The following is a 15206-nucleotide window of genomic DNA, read 5'->3' as shown; positions in this document are numbered from 1 at the left end:
TAGGTATCTATGTTGTTGATATTCCCATCCTCTCATCCAATAAGCATGTTCCAATGTGAGTTCCCTATCAATCACTGATAATGGACCCATGGAATACTTCCTTGGTATCCAAGTTATCTGTGACCCACATGGTAGTTTCATTTCTCTTTCACAAGAAAAGTACATTGAAGAAATCTTAGCAAAGATGCCAACATGTCTCAATCAACTTATGCCCCCACTCCTATGGTCACCAATGCCAAACTTGCTCCTGAGGATCTACCCTACACTCATGTAGATAGGAACTTCATGCATGATTTTCCATATGCCCATACACTTGGGCAAATTCGGTATTGCATAACTTGGACCCATATGGATGTGTGTTACACTGGTCATGTTCTTTCCCGTGCATTGCATGAGCCTCGCAAAGTCCATGGTATAGCACTCAAAAGGTGCCTAAAGGTACCTCCATGCCACCAAAGCACATAGATTGACCTACTTTGCAGCAGGAGGAGGTCCTCTCTCCTTGGAGGCCTTCACACATGTTGATTGGGGGGGACATGAACCTCACATGAGGAGCATCTCCGGTTATCTATTCCTTCTCGCTGGTGGAGCCATCTCTTGGCAAACCAAGAGACAGCTCTCGGTGGCTTCATCTACAACAGAACATGAATATGTCGCGGCTTTCCTTGTCGCACGGGAAGTGGCTTCAACAACTTATCAACAAATGAGCTTCATCTTCCTTATGATGTGCCTCCTGTCACAATGTTTCGTGATAATAAATCCACCATCACCATCGCCAAATCTCTCAAGGTATCTAGCAAGCTTAAGCATATTAACATAGCTTATCATCTTCTTAAAGGGTTATTGCAAGATCAACGTGGCCAGTTTTGTCCATGCTGGACTGGGATAATGCTTGGAGAGCAAATTTGGGAGAACAAGGGACTTCAAATGAGACCAAGAAACTAATAGAAAATATACATACACTCAAATTAACCCAATATAACTTAAATTAATATAAATTAGTGTAATTAATCAAAGTTAATAAAAAATATGATGAAATGATAAAAAATGATCTTTACATACTTAGAGTGATCCAAATTTTTTTCATAGATGCACCATTACAAGTACAGTAGCCCTATAGGTTTTGGATGATTTACATCAAAAGCGTAATTTTGCTAATTAGATTATTAATATTTACGGGCCTTCTGATAACTAGGAAGAATTTTAAAAAATAGATCATTAAAAATCCAACCATTGGATTTGCAATTTTGACTAATCACCACATTCTACTAATGTCTCACTATCTGCCATTCCTCTGGTCTACAAGGTTGAGCATTTTAAGTGGTAGTCATTGTGGGTACAAAAAGTGGCATATATTATAACATTTTAAAGACCTTGAAATATTTAAAGAAAAGAGACAAATAACTTAAAAATTTCTCAAAAAATCAAGTTAAGCTCTATACTATATGAAGAAGTAAGGTACAAAGTGGGAATCTCATATGAGTTTATATGTAAAAGATATTAGCATTTTATGGAATCAGTCCAAATTTGGGACAGGGTGTATACAGTGACTTTGTACCTAAGGAAATAAGGACTTTCAACTATCTAATGCTTAATGAGATTATGCAACTATATTCTCAACTTTACATGTGATGTTCCAAAAAAAGAACTTGAAAAGAAATTCATTGGTTAGCTAGGAGAGATTAGCCATTAAAAATAAACAAATGCTTGTTTTTAAACTATTTATAGGGTGCCTGAGTGGACAAAACTGGGCACCCTGATCCTGCAACCACCCTAAACAGGTGATCAAAGAGAGATATATTGACATGCAGTACATCCCCACGAAGGACAATATGGCCAACTTTCTCACCAAAAGCCTGTACCGCATGACAAGCACCGCGCCTCCTATCTTGGTGTTAGCCTTCTCCCCAGTGTCTATTCGAGGGGGGAATCTTCCAAAGAAGAAGAAGCATCTCACAAAGATGCTTAATGCTGTTTCAAATGTCCACCTCCTTACCTTAAGGGGAGATTTAAGTGGTTAAGGCTTCTTTTAAGTGGTTAAGGCTTTTGGGTGTCCATTTGGGTGTCCATTTGAGTGGACTAATGTTTTAGATTAGTCTCATTCTATCCTTGTTTCTAGGAAGATGCTTTCCTATATTCTAAGAAACAGTCACTACTATTTGTAATGATCTTACGTTGTATAAAGAGCCACACTCTTTTAAATTGAATTCAAGCTCATCTAGCAAGTTGTTACACAATCAAGTCTCTCTCTCTCTCTCTCTCTCTCTCTCTCTCTCTCTCTCTCTAACTTCACAGTTCTCACAGGTTGCCGGCGCTGTCGTCCAGGCACTTTGTCCACCAACAAAAGCTTCGACCACAAAAGCAAGCCATGTGTGCTCACGACGCACGAAGTAAGACAGTCGAGACGACCGCTGCAGGGCTGCATACGATTTCTCTAGGCCAGCAGATGGCTGCATGTGCTACTAGCAGAGGATGAGAAACCAATGCAAAAAATCATGGAGAACGAACGTTGCATGGTAAAACGCCACGTGTTTTTTTTGCATCAATTTTAAAAAACAAATGTTTCCGATTTCAACTTCATTAAAAAATTAGGAATTTTTTTATTTCATTAATACCCACGGCATATAAGACAATGTATTAAAAAACCATACCAAAATTCAAAAAAATCAAGTTACACACAAAAAAGAAAATGACATTTTATTAATCCACTGGAAGTATTATTTCTGTACATTGGAATATCCAGTGGATATTTCATGAGAACCAAAGATAAAAAAGGATTCACATAAAGGCCTCGTCCCTGAGGTCATGTTGGGGTGGCACCGATATGAAATCATTGGATGAATTTATGTACAGCTCTACAGGATCCACATCAGGTGGACTGTTCTCCACAAGGATGGGATTATTGCAACCACTTGAACACCATCTTCTTGACTGTCTAAGAAGGCCTGTGGATTTCCTTCTTCTCTAATGCATGGCATGGCCTCGGAAGGAAGTACCTCGCAGACTCACCTTCAATATAGTGATCTCTGAAGAATACCTTTCTTATATATCGAGATGTCGGCGAGCTCAGGAGTCTTCAAGCACTTCCACACGGCACGAGCCTTACTAGAATCCATGCCATTGCCAGCTTTAGGAATGATCCACTAGGCACTTGGAAAATATTTGCCACTTCTCATCATCTTCAGAAGAGTCACACCCACTGTGACTGTCCATTTGTTAAGTATGTAATTTTCCATGTACACAAAAGCCCTTTCAAATATATTCATCGGTGTGAGCAAATGCGGTTCTTCAAGTCACCCTGGCCAAACTGCGTATATAGTGTTCGCCCTCTCGAGATCTCCTCAGCAAACACGTTGTGTGCATGGAAACGAAAGTGAGGTTTGTGCAGATCTTTGCGATAGTACCCTACCATTACCTCAAATGTATGCATCTGTATCTGGCGTAATGCACTACACATAACAATACCGCCCGGTGGTTTATTTACATTCCACATCAAGTCACGCTTGACGATTTTGCCTACTACTGATATTATATGTATGCATCTGTATCTGGCGTAATGCACTACACATAACAATACCGCCCGGTGGTTTATTTACATTCCACATCAAGTCACGCTTGACGATTTTGCCTACTACTGATATTATAGACGTTGACAGTATGTGGGCAACCATTTGGAAATGCAGATGGTGTAGAGTTCCACCTCTCTCAAGCGAGAAGACAGCTTGAGTGCATTCATGACGCATAAACTCAACAACAAAATGCGAGAGAGAGATGTTCACATCATCATTTCCAATCCCGATAGTGATAGACACCTCCAGCATTTTCAGATTGTTGTGGCTTGGGAACTGGGGACATCCAGTGGGTGGGTATGTTGCATGGATAGCAGGTGGACCCACGGTATCCATACTCTACTTCCTCTTGGTCATAGCACATGACGTTTCAGAACTACCTGCGGCGACAACAACAAAATCTCATGCATGTTCAAACAGACGAAAACATATATGAAATTAATGAAACACATGCAGACAAATGTACCTGAGGAGCGAGCCTTCCGTTTCATAGCTTTCAAGTTTTCCAAGCCCATAAGACCTTCAGGAGGTGTAACAATTCGAGGAGACACATTCTCCTTGTTGGAGTCAGACGGGCGATTGCTAGGAGGAGGTTCCGTAGGAAACCGAGAAGGCTACAACACCTTGGTTCTTCTATGACTGCGCTCAAACATGCCGATAAGTATATGCAACGCACAGACCAAAATCTGCATATAATACAATCTGCGAGACGAGAGATAGCTGCCATGCAAAGCACGAGAAGGATAACACAGCCACAAAAACCACAACACGTAAAAAATCCAACCATACTGACGAGGAGGGGAGAAGCTCCACACAGACACGTCAAAATTGCCAGGTCATCAAACATGCCGATGTGCCACAAAGAGAAGAGAACCTCTGCGCGTAGAGAAGCTCCATGCAGTCACACGAAATTAGCAGGGCGATGAACATGCGGATGTGCCATGAATAGAAGAGAACCTATGCGCGCAGACATGCGTAACACATGCGGGAAACTCCTAGTACGTGAGCAACTCCTACATGTGGGCGAGTCGACTTGAGTATCAACATGTAGAATATTCCACATTAATTAATAAATGACCCGCATAAAAAAACATCATTGGCACATATTCGGGCACTTTGTGATGTTTGTGGTAGTGGGGGTGGGGGTCATTGGGGCCCCAAGAGGGGTATTTGTTCATCAAACCTAGGTTTTTTAAATTAAAACATCTCACCACCACGTACATACCCATGGGGGTGCATGTTTTAGGATCTTTACCTCTTGTATGTATGTCACGTTTTTCCAAAATGACTTTGTTCATAGTTCATGTACGAAGTGCAAATGGAAAGTGATGCTGGTTCTAAGCTCTGTTCCAATGGCTATGAATATTTCTTGCTAGAATCCGACACAATATTTTTGGGTAAATTATGTTGTAATATTTTTTCACAAAAAGTTTGGCCACTTTCATGGATACACATGTCTTTTTCATTGCAAAGAAATGTACCATCTTTCTGAGTTTGATGTCCACCACTACAACAAAAAGCTTATCAGAACTACCTTTAGCAATAGGCAACTTAGTGATGAAATCAATAAAAATGGACTCTTACCTCTGTGTAGGAACACTTTAACTCTTCTTTGACTCTTTGGCAAAAAAGGCACACTCTGACACTATTTACAGCATCTCTTTTGAGTCTAGGCCAAAAGAATGACTTTCATACCTTCATATAGTGGCCTTATCATTGGGAAATTTTTAGACTTCCTAATTTTAAGGGATTAGAGCTTAAAAAGCTGGGCTTAAGGGAGACAAAGGCTATGATGACTCCTATTTTTTGCCTTACCACATCAGCCATACCCCCCTACTTTCACTTTTTAAAGGGAATATTCTCATACTCTCTCTCTCTTATTTTTTTGACTTTTCTCATACTTTCTCTCTTACTTTTTGAATTTTTTTATCTTCACTCTCTACAAATTGAATCTTTCTTGTCAGTTTGAAATCTCCTTTCGAATTAACTCCCACCATATCTCCCTTCCACATCAACAAAACATTCTCGTATTTAGGTGGGTCCCAAAAAGTGAAAATTTTTATTTTTTTTATTTTTTTACATTTTGAGTTGGAAAAAACACCACCCAACCAATATGTATGAATTTTTTATCTTCGCTCTCTACAAATTGAATCTTTCTTGTCAGTTTGAAATCTCCTTTCTCATTAACTCCCACCATATCTCTCTTCCACATCAGCAAAACATTCTTGTATTTAGGTGGGCCCCAAAAAGCGAAAATTTTTATTTTTTTTATTTTTTTATTTTGAGGTGGAAAAAACACCACCCAACCAATATGTATGAAGTTTTTATCTTCACTCTCTACAAATTGAATCTTTCTTGTCAGTTTGAAATCTCCTTTCTCATTAACTCCTCCCACCATATCTCCCTTCCATATCAGGAAAACATTCTCGTATTTAGGTGGGTCCCAAAAAGTGAAAATCTTTTATTTTTTATTTTTTTATATTTTGAGGTGGAAAAAACACCACCCAAACAATATGTATGATGAAAATAATTTTTCCCTCCAAAAAGCTTGTAATTCAAGGGTCACATTAGAAGCCTGTCTCAGGAGCCAGTACATCCATAACTAACTATCAGGTCCCCACAACCCCATAAACATAACTAATTGTCAGGAACCACTACATCCATGAGATCCCTAAATTGTGGGGACCCCAAAAATTATTATTTTTAAATTTTCTCATAAATGTAATTTATTGATGAAAAACTCCATGTTAGTATATTTGTATATCAAAAATATCATTCTCGACTTAGAAAAACGGATTTGTGTTAAACTTCCAACAGCAAAGTTTTAACAGTGTCTCTCACTCACTTACTCTCTCTCTCTCTCTCTCAGGATCTCTCTGCTTTAGCTTCTTCCTTTGCTTAGTTATGGAGCCTTTGCAAGCTATGTGTGTAGCCCCTTGTGAAGCTAGAAAACGGAAGGTTGATTTACACATTGAGTCATATTCCTGAGAAGAGTAGATCTGATGCACAATCTTTCCAAGCTCTTAGGATAGCTAAGGAGAAAAATGTAGATCTTTGGCTTGATGTGCATCTCTATCCAATTGACCCTCCATTAAGAGCAAACCCTCCTTTCCGCGATTTATCATCTTTTATGCAATTTGTTGGTGAAGGAGAGCTTAGCTTGTTAGGATACTGCAGAAGATTGACTAGAAGTGGAGCTTGGCAAACCCATATTCTCCAATCTCAATTGCAAGCATCACAATAAATCAAGAAATCGAGTTTTATCAGAGGAACACTGAGGTGCTGATAAGAAGAGCCCCTTTCGCTCGCACAGTGTAGGAGATTCTCCAACGATACAGAACAGAGTTCCGTGTGTAGAGGATTACCCTTGAAGCATTGCAAGAAGCCTCCGAGGCTTACCTTGTCTGAGATTTCTTAATAGGGGAAAGACATAGCCAAACTAGTTTAAGTAGCACGTTGTTAAAATGAAGAGGTGGGGAAGCGTTTCCTCTTCTTGTTGATATCTGGGATAGAGCCCATCTCCAATCCCAAGTTTCTTGGCTCTCTCATTTTTCCACAACCCCTTGTGCATAATTAACCACAACAAAATTTACTTTTTTAGGGGAATTATTGAAGACCAGATTTTGGGAAACTTGAATTCCCATTTCTTCCCATCCCATAGCATATTCCATTTCCCATTCAGAGCCTAAGGTGTATGAGCATACCTTTGAATGGCATAGGAGGTATAGGCAATAAGGTATGGGAATTAGACCAGTGAAAAGCATCTACTTTAAAAGCTCTCCTACATTGAATGAGTGGAGTTTTGTCAGGATCCCACTTGGTGAGTCTATATTGGAGAAATAAAAGATCCTCCTTATTAAGTTTAAAAATTTGAGACAAATAGATGAGGGTCTATTAACACTTCTAATTAGAGAAGTCCCAAACATCTCCCCAACACTAAATTCCTTTTTTTGACAGTTTGTGTGCTCTCTTCAGGTTGTGTTCTTCCACACAATCTTCCAAATATAATGAAAACCATATAGAAGTCCACGTGAAAGAGATTAGCAGATTTTCTTTCATTATTGGTAAGGAAAATCATCTCTCTAACTCTATTCCATATGCTTTTGACAAGATAAGATCCTGTAGGTTTAATTTGGATGGTACTGAAGAACAAGGGGAGGACTGGAATATTCTTCCATTGAGGCATTTTGGATTTTTTAATGTCCGCTCAGTTTCCTGTGCATAAGAATTGCCCATACCGGTTCAGGATGCATAAGGCTTCTTATAATCCATTTTGTTGCCATTATGTTAGCCAAATCCTCCATATTCAGTATACCCTTCCCCCTTTGTTGTATGTCCAAGCCACTTTTGGTATTTTATGGTTGTCATCATCTTCGAACCACAAAAAATTTCTACATAGAGTTTGATGCCCTTTGATGTTACTCTGGGATGGATTTTGACAAGAAAGGAAGTAGACAGTTGTTGGGATGAGTAGATGTTTGAGAACCAGGCATCTTCCTACTAAATTTTGTTGAAACCCTTTCCATTTATCAAACTTAGCTTTCACTTTCCCCATAACCCACCGCGATCTCTGTTTCATGGTAACCCCAAATTCCATAGGGATTCCAAGCAACCTAAAGGCTTGTCCATCTTTGATTACTTTACATCCCTGATCAGTTAGCCATTCTAGAGGGTCTTTAACTAACGCTTTAATTCTAGTTTTTTGATGATTGATTTGGGAGTCTAAAGCAAGACAGAAAATATGAAGGTTTTTCCAAAAATTCATGATCGATTGTTCATCACTGTGAATAAGGCCATTGGTATCATCTGCAAATAGCTAAAGACACATTTGTCCTTTACCACCATTAAGTTAATACTCTCGAGTTTCCCTTTATGCATTGCATCATGTACCAACCATCCAAGTGCATCAGCCGTGTGATAGACAGAACCGAGTGGGGGCATCTTTGTCTAATGGACCTCTTAAGTTCAAAGTAATATGTAAGTCTCCCATTGATGGCCACTCTTGCCGTGGCATTTCCGAATCGGGTTTCTACCTTTTTTATGAATACAGGTCCTAGTCCCATATCCTTGAGAGATTGTAAAATGAAATCCCATTCAAGCCTGTCATCTGATTTGTCAAAGTCAATTTTGAAGGAAACAAAGTCCTGGTTTGTTTCTTCTGCATGCCCTTCCCACCATAAGGCAATGACGGCATCAAGGATGAATTTACCCTTGATAAATCCTTTTTGTTCTTCCCTTTTCCACCATTTGACATTATCAGCTAGTCTTCGTGCCAATACCTTGACAAAATTTTGTAAGCTATAGGAGGCATAAAAATTGGTCTCCAGTTAGATAAAACATCTTTAGAGGCATGCTTGTGAAAAAGATTAATGATTCCTCTATTCAATGATATAGGTAAGGCACCAAATTCTAGGCTTTCTTTCTAGACCTGTAGGAGAGGAGTGATTAAAAGTTCTTTATACTGTTTGAAAGACTTTGCTGGTAGACCATCTATCCCTCGGCTTTTCTCATTTTGCAAGCAGTCAATGGCATTTGAGATTTCACCCTCTCTTACATCATGTTCAAGCGCAGTAGCAGCCAAGGAGTTGGGAAGTGTTTTCTACGTGCATGTCGAGATAAGTTTACATGCTCTCTCCTTCTCCATATTCACATTGGTAGGGTTACTAAATATATTAGAAAAGCAGTCTTTGACTATGTTCATGTTCTCCTTAATTGAAGCAGTTGGTATTCCTTAATTGAAGCAATTGATATTCCTTGAGGATTCTTGAAAAAGGGGATGAAATCCCTATCAGCTTTCATTTTGAGGATTGTAAACATTTCTTTTGAGGGCCTGTCAACCTTGCCAGCCCCCCCACCAGTCTCTGATGAAGATTGTGAGGTGTTGACATTGAATTTCCTCCTCCCTTTTGAGGTCAGATTGTAGAAGGTTGATTTCTTTGCTCAGATCACTTTAGAGTTTAACATTCTTTCTTCTAGCTCTTTAAGCCTTAGTGACTTCTTTCTTGTTTGTCACTAGAAAATTTTGGGTATCTCAGATCTAGAAAATTTCTTATTTCTTTGGAGATGAACCTTAGTGACTTCTTTCTTGTTTGTCACTAGAAAATTTTGTGTATCTCTTATAGCTCTAGTCCAGGCTCTAGTAGGAGCTCTAAAAGAAGAGAAGGATTCCTCCCAAATTTTGGTTACTCCTTCTCGGACCGACACCTTGAAAAACTTAGGGTTCGTGTGAAACCAACCTCACTTGATTTTCTGACAGGTAGATTTTAGAGTAAGAAGGATTGGATAGTGACCTGAAAAAGAGAGTCTTCAAAACTTGAACAATAGAGTTCACAAATTTTTGACTAAGAGCATCTGAAATGTAGCATCTATCAAGTCTAGCCTTCGTGCGGGCATGTTAGACCTCCCATTACTCCATGTAAATTCATTGGAAGTGGCTACATCTTGCAAAGGATGTAAAATCTTACATTCCTCTCACCTTTTTTTTCTTGACCTGTGATTGTCCATACCACCTACTACAAATATCTGTCCAAATGTGACTCCAACATATTAAAGTACTCTAAAAGAATGACTGGGGAGTCAATGCTCATTAGTGAAGATCATAATCCTGGCATGGATCCTGTTGGTCCAGAAGCATACAAAGAAACCACTGTGAATGCATCCTCTCCCGTGTCCATATGCACAGAAATTCATCTGTGAACAGAATTAATTTGAACACTCTGTATTCATGCCACCAAATTTACATCGATTCCCAAGGTAGTTCCATCATTTTGTAGGGAGTGGTTGGTGGCAAACCATTTGTGGTTGCTTGAGACTAAGTGAAGATTGCCCTGAAGAGCTTTAATCTCTTGAAGACAAATAAATGAAGGTCAGAGAGTTATTTACCAAAGCCAATATTTAATAATCCTAGGTCTTACATCATCAGTTAAACCTTTTGTATATTGAAAAATACCGCTATAAAGTTATCCATTATCAGGTTCAAGGGGTTTTTAAGGGGGGTTTACTAGTGGACTGAGGAGTTTTCCGATTGGGGGCTAGGGAATGCATACCCCCAACCTGAGATTGTCTCCTTTTAGAAGTACCTATATCCTACAAGTTGCCACTTCTCATTCCTTATTTTATGGCAGCCAGGGAAGCACTCCCCTGGGAGAATCTCATCTTCTTCTTGTGAAGGGAAATTTTGTGCTTCTTGGAAATCCATATCGTCCACCTCACGATCAAATCCTGCATGTTTAGCTTCAAACTGAGAGCTTGGGACAAAGTCCTCATCCTCTTTGGAGCTCTCATGGCCAAGTTGAGAATGTTCTGCTAGTGTCCATCAGGAGAGGAGTGAATCTAGTATGCTGTTTCTTCTTGGAGTTGGCCTTCGGGATCCAACTTTTATTGGGTGTCTTATTTTTTCTACCTATAGATTGGAATCCCTGGTGTTGTGTTTCTAGTCCTCTAGCTTAGGAGGTGGTTGGGGAGGGAACTTAATGGGATTTTTTTTAATTAAATGGTCTCTTAGCTCCACAGTGAAAGTAGGTATTGGGGAGGTTCTTATAGACTAAGTTCTCGTAGCTCCACAGTGAAAGTAGGTATTGGGGAGGTTCTTATAGACTAAGGGCTGCTCAATGGTATATGTAGACCTTGGGGAAATAAATAGGCTAGTTGGCAATTCTTGATTAATATCGAGTTCTATGAGCGGAATGCACCAGGGTCCCTACATACCTTGTGATGATGGAAGCTCTTGGGAAGATGAGCCCTCTTCCTACTGAGATTAATTATGAGGATCTTGCCTAGGTTTCTGTGCTAAGGGTTTATGAGGAGGTTTAGGGGTACCCGAACTGGAACCCCCTTGTTTCATCATAGAGCGAGAACCTCCAGGGCTCGCACTCAATGGAGGAATGAGCTTAGTCGCACATGCTAACAACTCTCTCTTTCTCAGATTCTTAGCTTGATTGCTATCTACTTCTACTCTTCATGATCTTTTTTTTAAGTAGACATGTAACGACACAAAATATACAACCTATGCATGGTTGTGCAAGCTATGTTACACCATTATGCATGAATCCCAAATCATAATATAGATAATTAGACATCACTTTTAATGATATACAATACCAACGTAACATTTAACATTGGAGGAAAAATGATATGCTCTAGATTGTGTCTTCCATCAGTTAAATATATGTGTAAATTAAAAAAAATCTTTACTTTGTATTTAGTTGAATATATGAGGTCACGCTGCCTAATGGATCATTTTGAGAGCATATATGAAGTAAAATAAAAATAGATTAATATAAAGGAGAGAAGATAAATGAATAATGGTTTGGCATATGCCAAAGGGGTTATTTGGGTATATGTATATACCATAATTACTATATTGTGTGTGTGTGTGTGTGTGTGTGTGTGTGTGTGTGTGTGTGCATGTGTGTGTGTGTGTGTGTGTGTGTGTGCATGTGTGTGTGTGTGTGTGTGTGTGTGAATTGACATACTGAAGATAGGCCTTGAAAACCTCTGAATTAAGGCTTATTTTGATGTTCTAAAATCAACCTAGGTGTGTGTGTGTGTGTGTATCAAGAAACTTCCATAAGTCATGCCCAAGATCAATATTTGATCACATGATATCACTTTGAAAATCTCTTTATTTTCATGTCCATGAGAATTTCACTTAGATCCCAAGCCCATAAATAGGACTAGATTAGATATTAAGTCTCCAAGCTCCTAAATCATCCAAATCCATTGATATCAATGGGCAAACTAATTAGCTTTGTCTTCATCTCAATTGTCTAATTGTTGTAGATGCTCAGTGAGTAAACATATATACTTACTCTCACCCACTAGCGGAAGAACTGTAAAGTTCATCAACACCATAGTCTCACCATCGATGGGCCTTTCAATTACATCTCTAGATGGGAGGCCATGATGGAAAAATTCCTTATCCAAGGCACAACCCATCACCTAGATTTCTCTTTAAAGGTATAGGGCCTAAGTTGTCCTTTAATACAATCAATTCATCAATCTTTTAAAGGTACATGGCCTAAGTTTCCTCTAATACAATCAATCCATATACTTGTTTGAGAACTCAAACCTCATCCAAAAACAACTAGGCTTTGGCTCAATAAATTATATGCACCATAGAACCCAAGGTTACACTCTCGAGAATTGTGAAGAAGTTCTCCATTAGATTCCCAAGTCAATTGAATTCTTTCATTTCATGGAAGAAACACCAAAAACTCTTATTTACCACTTCTATATGACTTATATATGATGTCAAGCTTAGTCAACATTCAAAAGAAGAATAAGTTTTTGCATCGTGAAAAACACGTGTCCCACCATGAAAAACTATTCTGGTTTTTCACACCACAATCAAGCTTGACAATTAACATATAAACACTCACATATCATCACAATTGTGTTGTAATAACATGGAATCATGCTAATATCACCAAAAGAAAGGATTTGGTTCATCATGTGCAGGACTCATATTTTTCACCCCCATGACTAAACTCCGGTTTTTCACATCACAAGATGGTACAAATTAAGCATCAAAATGTAACTACATAGATTTCTAACTTCATCATGTGTGCCAAAGGCCATAAATAAGGTTAACATATCCATACCATGAAAACTTTAGTTTTCACATGAGAGTGGTTTTTCAGCCACATAAGGTCTTCTAGAAAATCCCATATTGCCCCTGCCACATCCAACTATAATAGTAATAGCTTGTTTTGTTTACTTATTCAAGGGCATGAAGAGATTAGTACTTGTGTTTCTTCTTTTGTAAGAGAACTAGAGATAAGGAGGAGAAAATGGTAGAGGATGGGATGAGTTAGGCGAAGCATTAGAGAAAGTAGGTAAGTATTTTTGCTTGAGAAGAGGATCTTATGGGAAAGTTAGGCCTTGCGCTTGATAGAACTTCCTCATCAAGGTGGAAACATTAGTAGCCCATTCCTTCTAAGCATGAGATTCATCTTTGACTAGTCAATCCAAATTAGTAGCCCATTCCTTCTGAGCATGAGAGTCATCTTTGACTAGTCAGTCCAAATTAGTAGCCCATTCCTTTAAGCATGAGAGTCATCCAAATTAGTAGCCCATTCCTTTAAGCATGAGAGTCATCTTTGACTAGTTAATCCAAATTATTAGACATAAAGTTGATCTTATTTCTACCAAGTTGTACATTTAATAGGGTGAGCTTGCAAACATTAAACCATGCTGATGCCACATCCAACTACGATAGTTATAGCATCTTAGAGTTTTTGTTTAATTCAAGGACCTATACACTCTCACCAATCTAACTGCTAGGGTGCATCATTTGTGACCTTATTGGGTGTGGCACAATTGTTGAAATAGAATGGGAAGTGAGGAGTGAGGCTCAATTATACGTGTGCTCGAAGAGGTAGTTATGAGGAGACAATAAGAGAGATTGACATTTACACAAGCATAAGTGACATCATATATGTAGACATTGAGCTTACTAAGTTAGAACATCACCATCAAGACCCAAGGAAACTACACTTCCATCTCACTAATACAGATCAAGTAGGAAAGAAATAAGCTACAAGAGTAAGGGCATCTAGGGATAGCTCACCCTCTTCTCAAGAACTACATTAAGATATAAAAGAAGCATTCAAATTTGGATTACCTAAGCATGGTTGTCACTATCACATGTCCTTCTTTGCTAGTGTTGACAGTAGATGTCTTATTGATTTCTTAATCCAAGTAGTAACTAATCAACAGGTGACTCATTTGAACAAACAACACTCTTTTATAAACTGTACATGTTAGTTTATACACACTTTAATAGACTGCACATTCTTTGAATGTATATTCATTGTAATGATTACATATTGGGGCAAAAATTTACAAAAGCTCCTTGAAAAGGCCGCAAGAGGTGAAAAGAAGTATTGATTATATATTGGGTCACAAATTTACAAAATCTCTCTAAAGCTACTTTTTGGTTACCATGTAAAACACTTCCATGCTCTCTTAATCCAAGGTTGGCGATTGCATGCTCTAGACGGTTCTCTGCAAAAAAGCAGCCAATGCCAAATCCAATTAAGAATCTTATCATTAAGAAACCCTGCGATTTCTGAAATTTCCATGTCTACAAGCTTTGGAATGATTAAACAATAGTGACGTGGGTTTTTAAAACACTTGTAAGCTGAATCATCAACTATTAAAGTGTTTGAATTGTTAAACTGCTTGTAGTGGCTCCAGAAATTAGACAGGCACTTATAAAAAATCAGCTTTTGTGTTTTAGGAAATTTCCTAAGTCCCGAAGCTTGAGCTTTTTCTTGTGCATTTTGGTGCTAAATAAGAGGACCATGTCACCCTCATTCATCTGTTTCTCTTTGAGCTGATCATCAAACCATTTTTTACACCTGAGCTTCTCTACAATCATGTTGTAGACTTCAAAGAGGCAAGTTTCATCAAGCTTTTCAAGTTTGAACAGGCAATAGCTTAAGGCATTTTCGGTGAGTTTTTCGCACTATGATACGTAGACTTGGGACTAAGAACTCCATGGGAATGCCCGCTTCACTACCGTTGTGTGTAGTTTTTTGGGAACCTCAGACTCAACTTGTACATGTGTACATGAGTGATGTTCGTGTTGTGATAAGGTCGTGGCAGCACCCATTGACTCAGTATGGGCGTCGT

Source organism: Cibotium barometz, chromosome 43, assembly GCF_041138505.1.
Source record: "Cibotium barometz isolate CiBa-2024 chromosome 43, ASM4113850v1, whole genome shotgun sequence".
NCBI classification, from domain to species: Eukaryota; Viridiplantae; Streptophyta; class Polypodiopsida; order Cyatheales; family Cibotiaceae; genus Cibotium; species Cibotium barometz.
Note: the sequence above shows the minus strand (reverse complement) of the source record.